The 12,803-nt window shown below is 45.0% G+C and overlaps 1 protein-coding gene across 2 annotated transcripts in view; it reads right to left on the bottom strand.

Moving 5' to 3' along the window:
* STX10 (syntaxin 10) overlaps positions 1 to 12,803 on the bottom strand; it is a 610,467-nt gene that overhangs the window by 318,110 nt on the left and 279,554 nt on the right. The gene's annotated exons all lie outside the window — the stretch shown is intronic.

A 12,803-nucleotide genomic window follows, 5' to 3' on the forward strand; every position in this document is an offset into this window, starting at 1 on the left:
TAGGCAGTCATTCTGAAGAGACTATAAAAACATCCATGGTACCACGTTAAAAATAAGGTGTTATGTAACGATTAAAAGGGTAGAACAAAATGGGCAATAACTGTACAAAAAGGTCCCAAAATCCGCCGTTAACCGAAGACACGAAATACATGCATTCACAGCGTGTTGATAATATTAAATACTACTCAAAATGGGTTAATAAATATGAATTTGATGGTAAACTAGAGAAATCCTCATTTGTCAAACTTGTCAAACAGCTTAAAACCGATTCTAGAGGTCGGGTAAAGAAGCAACGTCAATTAGGAATTCCTCAGGCACACAGATGGATTGAGGAAGTAAACCGAAGGGAACAAAAGAATAATAATTCAAAAGCAATGTTTTTAGATGAGGAGGATAATAAAGTACAGTTTTGTACCTACCATAAATGTAGATGTTCGAGTGCTAATACAGCTGCAGTAATCACATATGGGTTCTCTGCCGTCAGGCGGGTCCTCGGTCGGCCGAATTCCAAAGTCTTGGTCCGGCGTCGGTTGTTGTCGCTTTCTTTCCTGACGTCAGTGCGACGGGGGTACATAAGACACAGCCGACGCCATATTCTTCAGTCTTTCTTGCCCCAGATGTCAGGTGCCCCCAGAAGGAAGGCAATACATAAATTATATATATATACACACACACACATACATACATATATATATATATATATATATATATATATATATATATATACATACAAGTAATGCAATGTAATCAAAAAATAGTAGTTGCAAGCAAATACACCATAGAAGGATAACCCCACACTAGGTTGCAAGAGGAGGTGTTAGCCACTAGTCCTTTACCAAGAGGGGAAGGAGGGAGGGAAACCTGTACTGCAGCTGTATTAGCACTCGAACATCTACATTTATGGTAGGTACAAAACTGTACTATGTTCATCGTGCATACAGCTGCAGTAATCACATATGGGTAGAATCCCAAAGCTACGCACAGGGTGGTAGGCACTAGGTGGAACTGGGATGAGCCAGAATGCCCTGCAAGACAGCAGTGGCAAAGCCTGCTCTAGTTTTGGAATATAAAGGCAGGTGGTAGTGTTTTGTGAAGGTATGCACAGAACTCCAAGTGGCTGCCTCCAAAATATCTTTGGTAGGAACTCCTCTGAGGAAGGCTGTAGAGGTAGCTGTGGCCCTGGTGGAGTGGGGTCTGATGCCTGTAGGGACAGATTTTCCATGATAGGAGTAACAAAACCGTATGCAGTGGCCTATCCATTTTAAAATTGTCTGTTTGTAACTGGCTTCCCTTGAGCTCCTACAGCATAGGACACAAAGTTGCTCTGATTTCCTGAAAGACTTTGTTCTGTCCAAATAGTAACATAGCTGTCTATGGATGTCTAAGGAGTGTAGCAGCCTTTCCCCTTTGTTTTGAGGATTGGGGTAAAAGGTAGGTAAGTGTATGGCCTGATTTAAAGCTACCCTGGATACCACTATAGGCATAAATGATGGGTTGGTTCGAAGGGAAACCCTGTCCTGATGGAAGATGAGAAAGGGCTGCACAGCCATGAGGGCTTGTAGTTCCGAAACCCTACGAGCTGAGGTAATGGCCAGAAGGAAAGCTGTTTTCCAGGACAAATATTGCAAATCTGTTGAGGCAGCTGGTTCAAAGGGAGGCAAAGTTAATTTTTCTAAAATGTAATTAAGATGATCCCAGGTTGGCACTGGTTGTTTCCTTGGTGGTCTTATATTCTTAGCCCCTCTGAGGAACTGTCTTAACAGTGGGTGAGAGAATAAGGGTGGATCAGTGTTGAATTCTGCAGAAATGGCTGAGGCATGGATCTTTATGGAGGAAAATGAAAGTCCACTGTTCAGAAGCTCAGCTAGATACTGTAGTACCTGAGGCAAATTCAATTTTCTAGGGTCCTGGCCTTTTTTCTCATTCCAAGAGCAAAACCGTTTCCATTTTGCAGAGTAAGCCTTTCTAGTAGATGGTCTTCTGGCCTCCAAAATGACATCCTGCACCTCTTTGGGGAGTAGGGTCTGTTGAGGTGTTAAGGAATTTTCCATGCAGCGAGATTGAGTGTTTTCAGCTGGCTGTGAAGAGTTTTGTAGCTGTGCTGAGTCAACAGAGGAGGCATTAGAGGTAGGGGCCAGGGAGGAGTATGTGTTAGGCTCCTCAGGAGTGGATACCAGTGTTGTCTTGGCCAGTCTGGAGCAATCAGTATCATCTTCGGTCTGTCTGCTCTTGCTTTCAAGAGCACCCTGGGCAGAAGAGGCAGAGGTGGGAAAGCGTAAACTGTCCATGCTGTCCAACTGAATGAAAGGGCATCCACTCTCCAGGCCTTTGGATGAAAGGTCCTTGAACAAAACTTTTCCAATTGATGACTCCTGTGGGAGGCGAAGAGATCTATATCTGGCCTCCCCCACACTTGGATTATCTCTGTAAACACTTGAGGATGTAACTTCCATTCGTGTGGATCTGTCATATTTCTGCTTAGATTGTCTGCCAGCATGTTTTCCAAACCTGGTAAGTACTGTGCTTGAAGTTCAATTTGCCATTCCAGAGCCAAGTTCCAAAGTGTCATGGCTAGTCTGCACAGGGGATATGAATGTGTTCCTCCTTGTTTGTTTATGTACCACATTACTGTGGTGTTGTCTGTTCTTATCAGTAATTGTCCTGGATGCAGGAGGTCCTTGAAAGCTGTAATTGCATTTATCACTGCTAGCATTTCTTTTTGATTGATGTGTAGGTGCTTTTCTTTTTGGAACCATTTGCCCTGAATGCACCTGTCTGTCATGTGCACCCCCCAGGCGTAATCTGAGGCGTCTGTTGTGATGACTTGATTTGCTTGAGGCTTGCAGAATGGGAGACCTGTATTTGTTTGACATGCTTGGGCCCACCATAGAAATTCCTTTTGCAAACATGGAATTATTGGTATTATAGTTTCCAAACTGTGTTTGTGTTGAGACCATAGGTTTTTTAGGTAGCACTGAAGTTTCCTCATATGCAACTTTGCACATGGGATTAAGAGAATGCAAGATGCCATGAAGCCCAGAGCCTGCAGGATTTTCCTTGCAGTAAGCCTGGTAAAATTTGCTAGTATTTTGAAGTACTGAGTTAGTTGCCCCTGTTTTTCTGGCGTAAGATAGGCCATCTGGGTGTTTGTGTCCAAGTTGGCACCCAGGAAAGTTATTTTCTGAGATGGTGTTAGTCTGGATTTCTCTTTGTTGATTTGTGTATCCCAGAGAGTTCAGTAACCGTGTTGCATAAGCCAGATGATCCAGAAGTATGTGCTTGCTGTCCGTTTGGATCAGGCAGTCGTCCAAATAAGGGTAAATCTGTATCCCTTGAAGTCTGCAGTAGGCAATTACTGATGCCAGGCATTTCGTGAATACTCTGGGCGCAGTAGATAAGCCAAAGGGCAATGCAGAGAATTGATAGTGGATTGAACCTGCAAGAAATCTGAGGTATCTTCTGCAGCTTTGTCTGATTGGGACATGCAGGTATGCCTCCTTGAGGTCCAATGTTACCAGCCAAAACTCCTTGCCCAGCATGGGAAGAAGCTGCTGTAATGTGAGCATCTTGAATTTTGGTAAGAGTAAGAATGTGTTTAGGATGGATAAGTCCAAAATGGGTCTCCAGTCGGTTCCTTTCCTTGGTACCAGAAATAGCCTGGAATAAAAACCTTGGCCTTGTTCGTGAGTAGGTACCTCTTGAATAGCTTTCATATCTATGAGCTTTGAAATTTGTAGTTGTGCCTCTGCCCTTTGATTGTGTGGCAGGTTTGGCATGCCTCTCATTTTTGGTAGAGTGTGAAAACGAAATCTGTAGCCTCTGTCTATAATGTCCAGGATCCATTTGTCTGTTGTGACAATATGCCAATTTCTTGTAAATAATGCCAGCTTTCCTCCCAAGGGTGCTACCAGCGGAGACTTGCTTGGCATGGAAAGGAGGAAGTCATTGGGTTTGTTTCCTATATTGTTGTGCACTGTCTTCGCCACCTCCTGGTGCTGGAGTTTGCCACTGCCTGCCTCTATATGATCCTTGTGATTGCCCTCTGCCCCTTGAGCGCCTGTATCTACCTCTTTGGGGCCTGTCCGTGCTGGAAAGGACCAGTTTTTTTGAAGGCCAATTTCTGCTAAAACGTGGTGGTTGAACCTGTAGAAAAGCTTTGACAGATTGCATAGATTTGGCTTTTTCTTCCATTTTCCGTAGCATCTCCTCAGCATTAGTACCAAATAACACATCCTTTTGTAAAGGAGCATCTAGTAGTTTAGCTTTCACATGATCAGGCAAGATTTGTTCCCTAAGCCATGCATGTCTACGAATAACTGATCCTGTAACAGCAGCTCTACTTGAGGCCTCTAGGGCATCATAGCCACATTGTAAGGTGTGTTTACCCACTTGCTCTGCACTATGCATCATATCCTGCAACTCCTTCAAATCTGGTTGTTCAGGTTGAGACATTTTATTTCTTAATTGTGATAACAGAAACTGCTGATATTTAAGCATATGAAACTGACCATTTAAGGCCCTCATGGCTAGGGTGGCCGAGGTATATACCTTTTTCCCCACCTTTCTAAGGATCTTGACTCTTTCGGAAGGTAGTGGATTCTTAGCAGTAGAGGCCTTCATTCCCTTGGGGCCTTGAGAAATGGTTTCAGGGTCAGCATTATGGCTTTTGTACAGAAATTGGTGAGAGTTAGGAACTCTGTAGTACCTATCAGGCTTGACTGGGGCAGGAGGCAGGGAATCCGGATTAAGGCAAGCCTCCGAATAAACATCATCCAGTATGTCCAAGACAGGAGGGATCGCCAGAGGTCTGTGTTGAGGTAACAAAAGAAATTCCCTAAGTCTTTTCTTGGAATCAGAAAAGTCTTGGCCTTCCCAATGGATGTGTTCCCTTAAGGTGTGCAAGGTTTCCCCAAAGGAAAAATCCTCAGGAGGAGATACAGAAGGAATGAACTGCTCTGCGTCAGAATCTTCAAAAGGGGAAAAAGAGTGTTCCTCTATATCAGAATGATCCGAAAAAATGGAGCCCTGATCAGAAGAGGGAGAATCTTCCTCCACACTGGGTCTCTTGTCTGGAGGGGGTTGGGAACCCCTGATATGAGTAATTAAATCCTCAGCCATCTTAAGCATTTGCTTTTTAGGCATGGGGCCTGGAGATGGGCCCTGTGCAACAGGCCTCTTGGGATGCCTGGCTGATTTGGACTTAGTAAAGGCCTTCATTGAAAAGGAAGATGAGGGTCTAAAGACACCATGGGTGGAAGTGGACCTGTCCACATTAGGAGGCTCAACGCTCACAGTGGCTTCGGTGGTTGTAGTCTGGGTATGGGCCGAGGTACCTGCGGTCTCGGTTACAGAAGACCCCGCCAAAGAAGTGTCGTCGGTAGTCAGGGACTGCATAGGCGTCTCTCAGAGAACCGGACCACGTGTAGTCTGTTTTGGCGTGGTGTCGGTGGGGACCGCGGACCTCGCGTGTCGATCCTTGTCCTTGCATTTTTTGGACAAAACGGTAGTCGGTGTCTCAGACGACATTTTATAATCAAAGGCTTTACCGAAAAAGTGTTGGGCGAACTCCGCCCGACGTTTAATAGTGCGCTTATTGAAGGTAGCGCAAAAGCGACAGCCCGAGACGTCGTGGTCTGGGTCTAAACAAGGTATGCAGAGGGAATGGAAAAGTACAGTTTTGTACCTACCATAAATGTAGATGTTCGAGGATCCACATTGCTGCAGTCATAACCTGTGGGTAGTCCGCTGTCCTTGGTCGGCCCGAATACCAAAGAGTTAGGCTGGCGTCGGTCATGGTCGCCCGGAGCGGACGTCAGTACGTAGTAGTACTTAAGCGCATGACCGACGCCATATCCTCAGTCTTTCTTGCCCCAGATGTCAGAAGGCCTTAAAAAGGAAAGGCCAGAGCCAAAAGAGAAAAAGTCCAACAACCACAAGGGAGAAAATAACAATTATCCCAAAAGAACAACAACAACAATCCCAAACCATAGAGGGGAAGGAGGGAGGGAAAATAGGACTGCAGCAATGTGGATCCTCGAACATCTACATTTATGGTAGGTACAAAACTGTACTATGTTCTTCGTCTCACATTGCTGCAGTCATAACCTGTGGGTAGAATCCCAAAGCAAAGGAAAAGGGAGGCTGGTAAACTAAACAGCATTAGGGGCTGCTAACATGCCCTGCAAGACTGCAGTGGCAAACCCAGCCCTGGACTTAGAATAAAGAGGGAGATGGTAATGCTTTGTAAAAGTGTGAACTGAACTCCAAGTAGCTGCTTCCAAAATATCCTTAGTAGCTACACCCCTCAAAAAAGCAGTAGATGTGGCAGTAGCCCTGGTGGAATGAGGTCTGATCCCAGCAGGAACATTCTTCCCATGATGAGAATAACAAAAAGCAATACAATGACCAATCCACTTTGAAATAGTCTGCTTTGAAACAGCTTTCCCTTGTGAACTCAAAGCAAAAGAAACAAATAACTGTTGAGACTGTCTGAACTCCTTAGTTCTGCTCAAATAGTAACGTAACTGCCTGTGTATATCCAAAGAATGCAAGATTTTTTCCCCCTTATTTTGGGGATCTGCATAAAAAGTAGGCAAATGGATAGACTGGTTCAAGGCCACATTAGAAATCACTTTTGGCATAAAAGTAGGGTTAGTGCGCAAAGAAACTCTATCCTTATGGAATATCAGAAAGGGTTCAACTGCCATGAGAGCCTGCAATTCAGATACCCTCCTAGCAGAAGTAATGGCCAACAAAAAAGCAGTTTTCCAAGACAAAAATTTCAATTCAGACGTAGCTGCAGGTTCAAAAGGAGGCAGAGTAAGCTTCTCCAACACAAAATTGAGATCCCAGGAAGGGGTAGGAGCTCTATGTGGGGGTCTTATATTTTTTGCCCCTCTAAGAAATTGCTTAAACAAAGGAGGGTCACAATCATAGTGAGCAGAAATGGCCGCAGCATGAACCTTCACAGAGGAAAAAGACAAACCCTTCTCTAATAATTCAGTAAGGTACTGTAGTGAAAAACTCAAATTAGGCACTGAGACATCAAAGCCCTTTGTTGTGCTCCAAAGAAAAAATCTCCTCCATTTATCAGCATAAACTTTTCTACTGCTGGGCCGCCTGGCTTCCAAGATGACATCTAAAACCTGTTGAGGAAGCTGAGAACCCACAGGCTCTAAAACAGAATACGCCAGGCCGTTAGATGCAGGGACTGCACCCTGACATTGAGCAAATGACTGCTTGACTGGGACAACAAGTGAGGAAGCTGTGGCAAAGGCCAAGGAGGCTCCTGAATTAAACTCCTCAGCAGAGGATACCAGTGCTGACGTGGCCAATCTGGTGCTATTAGAATCATGCAAGGCTTGTCCCGCCTGACTTTCAAGAGTACCTTGGGCAGGAGAGGCAGAGGAGGAAAGGCATAGACATGAAGGTTGTTCCAACTGAAAGATAGAGCATCCACTTTCCAAGCTTTTGGGTGAAACATCTTTGTGCAAAATTTTGGCAGTTGGAAATTTAGAGGAGAATCGAACAGATCTATGTCTGGAGTTCCCCAAGCCACTGTCAACTGTTGGAATACCTGAGGATCCAATTTCCACTCGTGGGAGTCCACAATTTGTCTGCTCAATACATCTGCTAGGGAGTTCTGTGCTCCTGGCAGAAACCGTGCTTGAAGAGTGATGTGCAAACTCAGAGCAGTCTCCCACAATATCATTGCTTGTCTGCAGAGAGGGTAAGAATGGGTTCCCCCCTGCTTGTTGATGTACCACATGACTGTAGTGTTGTCTGTTTGAATCAACACCTGTCCTGGTTGAAGTAGACCCTTGAAAGCCATCAGGGCAAACTGGACTGCTAACATCTCTTTCATGTTGATATGCAAATGCTGTAGTCTGGGAGGCCACGTGTCTTGAATCCATTTCCCATTGAAGTGTGCTCCCCAAGCCAGGTCTGAGGCATCCGTCGTTAAGATCTGACTCGCCTCTGGTCGAGTCACAGAGAGTCCCTTGTTTAGGTGACATTCCTGTGCCCACCACAAGAATTCCTTCTGGATGCAAGGTATTATCTGAATGACAGTGTCCAAATCGTGGCAGTGTTGAGTCCATACACTTTTGAGATACCATTGTAGCTTCCTCATATGCAGTTTGGCATTGAGAAGGACTAGAATGCAAGATGCCATGAACCCCAAGGCTTGAAGGACTGTCCTTGCAGTCAGCCTGGACAGTACTGATAATCGCTGAAAGTATAGGTGAAGAGTTCTTTGTTTGTCCGGGGTCAGGAAAGCCATCTGAGCAGCTGTATTCAGTCTCACACCCAGAAAGCACATGTCCTGAGAGGGTACTAGACTGGACTTTATTTCGTTCACAGAATACCCTAGGCACCTTAAAACTGCCATTACATACTGTAGATGTTGAAGTAACTTGTCTTTGTCTTGAGCAAGAATCAGGCAAGCGTCCAGATAAGGATAAATTTGTATTCCCCTCAGTCTGAAGAAAGCTATGACAGGAGCCAGAACCTTTGTGAACACCCTGGGCGCAGTAGATAAACCAAAGGGCAATGCAGAGAACTGATAATGAGAAGTACCAGCCCGAAACCGTAGGAATCTCCTGCAGCTGGGCCTGATAGGAATGTGAAGATAGGCCTCTTTGAGATCCAGAGTTACCATCCAGTGATCTTTTCCTAGCATAGGCAGAAGTTGCTGTAATGTTAACATCTTGAACTTTGGAATGTCTAGGTATGTATTGAGAATGGACAAATCCAGAATTGGCCTCCAAGTGTTTCCTTTCTTTGGCACTAGGAATAGACGGGAATAAAACCCTAGGCCTACTTCTGACGGAGGTACCACCTGGATTGCTCCCATCTGTAAAAGCAAAGAAATTTGTTCCTGAGCCTCCAGCCTTTGCTGAGGAGGTACATCCGGCATGCCTTTGAAGGGGGGAAAAGTGTGAAAATAAAACTTGTAGCCTTGATTTATTATTTCCAACACCCATTTGTCCTGGGTGACCAAATGCCAATTTTGTTTGAAAAGTGCCAACTTTCCTCCTAGAGGAGCTGCCAGAAAAGAAGGATCTGGCAGCTGAAGATACAGGTCATTGGGTCTGTTTACGAAAAGGCTGACCCCTGCCCTCACCAGAAGATTGTGCAGGAGAACTCCAAGTCCTAGGTCTGAAAGAACCCTGAGCATGAGCCCTGGCCCTACCACGTCTAGACCTGCCCTTAGACTGAAAATCCGAAGAAGGGTAGGACCATCCTCTTGCAGGCCAATTCCTGCTAAACTTAGGGGGCTGCACTTGCAAAAAATCCTTAACCGTCTGCATAGACTTAGCTTTATCTTCCATCTTTTTCAAAACTGACTCCACAGAGGAACCAAAAAGAACTTCAGATTGAAGAGGAGCATCCAAAATCCGAGCTTTAACATGCTCTGACAAATTTTGATCCTTAAGCCAGGCATGTCTACGAATAACTGAACCAGTAGCAGCCACCCTGGATGAAGCCTGAAGAGCATCGAAGCCACACTGCAGGGAATGTTTACCAACTTGATCTGAAGCATGAACCAAGTCCTGTAATTCCTTACACTCTATACCCTCAGATAAAGCATCTACCTTAGATTTCAATTGACCTAACAGAAAGTTCTGATACTTCAGCATATGAAATTGGCAATTTAAAGCCCTCATAGCTAACGTAGAAGAGGTGTACACTTTTTTCCCCCACCTATCCAACGCTCTAGAATCTTTATCCAAAGGAACTGGATTCTTAACCACAGAAGCCCTGATACCCTTTGGCCCTTGAACAATAGTTTCCGGGTCAGCTCTAGGACTCTTATAGAAATATTTGTGTGCCTCTGGAACTCTGTAATACCTGTCTGGCTTGACAGGGGCAGGTGGTAAAGAATCAGGATTAAGTGAGGCTTCAGAAAAAACATCCTGAACAACATCTAAAACAGGGGGAATAGCCAAAGGCCTATGTTGTGGCAAAAACAAAAATTCCCTAAGCCTTTTTCGAGAGTCTGAAAAATCCTGACCTTCCCACTTGAAATGCTCCCTCATGGAATGCAAAGTTTCAGAAAAGGAAAAATCCTCTGGAGGAGAAGCAGAAGGACAGGAATCCTCTGCATCCGAATCTGAATAGGGAGGAAAATCCTGAATATCCTCAGCTGAGGACTCAGAGTAATCTGAAGAATGCTCCATTCCCTCTAAATCTGGCTCCACCCTAGGCCTCTTCTCTGGAGGGGGCATAGAACCCCTGATCAAAGTAATCAAATCCTCTGCCATTTTCAACATATGTTTTTTAGGAACAGAACCTGAAGAACTAGAGCTATGGCCCGTACCAGGAAGACCAGGTTTAGCCTTAGCAGGGCCTTTAGTCACTGAGGTAGAAGGCCTAATAACCTTTTGTAAGGATGGAACTACAGATACTTGAGAAGCACCCTCGGCCTGACCTAACTCCTGAGAGGCCAACTCCTGCAAAAGTAAAGGTTCCCCCTGGGATTCAGCCGAGACCTCGGCTGGATCCACAGATTCAACCATAGATTCCATAGAACCGGCGTCCGCAATGGACGACTCATCCGGTTTAGACCTTAAAGATTTATCTTTTCGCTTTTTTGCGGTAGCGGCGTCGGAGGATCCAACGGCATGTTGTAGTTACACCGCTTACCGAAAACAAGCCTAGCACAGTCTAATCTACGTTTAATGGTGCGCTTATTAAATCTAGCGCAAAAGCGACACCAGACTACGTCGTGCTCAGGCCCCAAGCAAGGAATACAGAGAGAATGATAGTCCCTATGAGGTATCTGTTTCCCACAAGAAATACAATTATTAACTTTTTCTGACATCCGGATTAACTGAGGCAAGAAAAGACAAAAATTTTCCCCAACGGGGTACTTAGCCCAACTTGGTCTTCGGTCTGAAACTCGAAAATTGAAAATTTCAGAACGCCGAACGGCACTTACAAACGCTGCTTCTGCTTCGGACCACGCGGCAAGAAAGACTGAGGATATGGCGTCGGTCATGCGCTTAAGTACTACTACGTACTGACGTCAGCTCCGGGCGACCATGACCGACGCCAGCCTAACTCTTTGGTATTCGGGCCGACCGAGGACAGCGGACTACCCACAGGTTATGACTGCAGCAATGTGAGACGAAGAACATTCCTTATGCGGTATTTGCTTCCCACAAGAAATACAATTGTTAACTTTTTCTGACATCGGTCTGAGGCAAGAAAAGTTTCCCCAACGGGGTACTTAGCTTTAATGAAGACTTCGGTATCCAATTTTTCGTAAATTCAGGAGCTGGCCAACCGGCACTTGCGAACTGCTTCTGCTTCGGGCACCGCGCGGCAAAAAAGACTGAAGAATATGGCGTCGGCTGTGTCTTATGTACCCCTGTCGCACTGACGTCAGGAAAGAAAGCGACAACAACCGACGCCGGACCAAGACTTTGGAATTCGGCCGACCGAGGACCCGCCTGACGGCAGAGAACCCATATGTGATTACTGCAGCTGTATGCACGATGAACATCTTAGTAATAGCGTCAGCCCCTCCGCCTCCCTTACCAGAATATGAGGCAAGTGAACAAGTTAGTCCACCCCTGCGATATCCTGCTGTCACTGTAAGTAGAGACACTACAAAAGCGAAACGTTTATTAGAGATCCCTTCGATACCAGGTCTCGAACATGGGCAGGAAACTCAAAAGGGGACATTGAGTTATATCAAATGGGTAGAAATTCACGATTTATGAGTGAAGAAGAAATATGCACACTTATAGAAGTGCCTAATCCTCAGGCAGGGTAAGAAGGTCAGGACCCAACTATTCTAGTATATAGACCCTGGACTCCGGAAGACATCCGGAAAGCCACTGAGGGAATTCCCCATCCAAAAGTTAATTTTAGAAAGTTCTTAGAAGATTTGCAAGGAATGAGGCTGAGTTATAATTTAAACGGAGAAGAGGTAGAAAAAGTAGTCACACAAATTGTGGGACCAGATTGGCACATGATTAGTGGCGACTGGAATTCCCGTGATATTGCGCTCAGGCCCCTCCCACATAGCAACTCAGAGTTACAACACAGTGAAAGGTCTTACAGACCGAATCTCTGAAAAATGGAAGCCTAGGGCAGACTGGACTTGCATTAATCAATGCATCCAACAGGAAGGTGAAACTGTTGACAGATATTATGCCAGACTGTTAGAATGTTTTAATAACCATTGTGGAATGCAGGTTCCTGAAGATCAGACACATGATTCCCCATACGAGCAGCAGCTAAAGAATGCATTTTTGAAAGGCAGTATTGTACCTATAAGCAGCTTTATTACAAAACACATGGTTGATCATCGTACAAGCAGGTTGCAGTCATTGCTCGAGTATGCTAGACATGCCAAAAGGCATTTTAATAGCAAAAAGAAAAAGAAAGCCCAAGTATTTTCTGCAGAAGATGGAGCAGAAGTATATGTAGTACAGTCAGAGAAAAAGGGCAAGAGAAATGCCCAGGGAAATAAACAATCTGATCAACGATCAGAGGACTACGAAGGGCGAAAGAAAAGGGGTGAATGTTTTAAATGCGGTAAGAAAGGACACTTGGCAAGGGATTGCAGGAAAAACAAGAAGGCAACCGTGGAGGATAAGGAGGGTGAGGACTGACTATATGGTAGTCAGGAATCACTAGAAGGGGATAGCGGAGAAAGGACAAATGAGTATGTGATAGAGGGAGTAGAGAATGTGACAGAAGAAATAGAGGAAGTGCAAGAAGTCACGGACAGTGAAGAAAATGAAATATTGGATTTGGCTTTATTGAGCTTAGAGCTCTATTTAGCAGAC

Source organism: Protopterus annectens, chromosome 9.part0 (genome assembly GCF_019279795.1).
Source record: "Protopterus annectens isolate FY-2018-M chromosome 9.part0, PAN1.0, whole genome shotgun sequence".
In the NCBI taxonomy this organism is placed as follows: Eukaryota; Metazoa; Chordata; order Ceratodontiformes; family Protopteridae; genus Protopterus; species Protopterus annectens.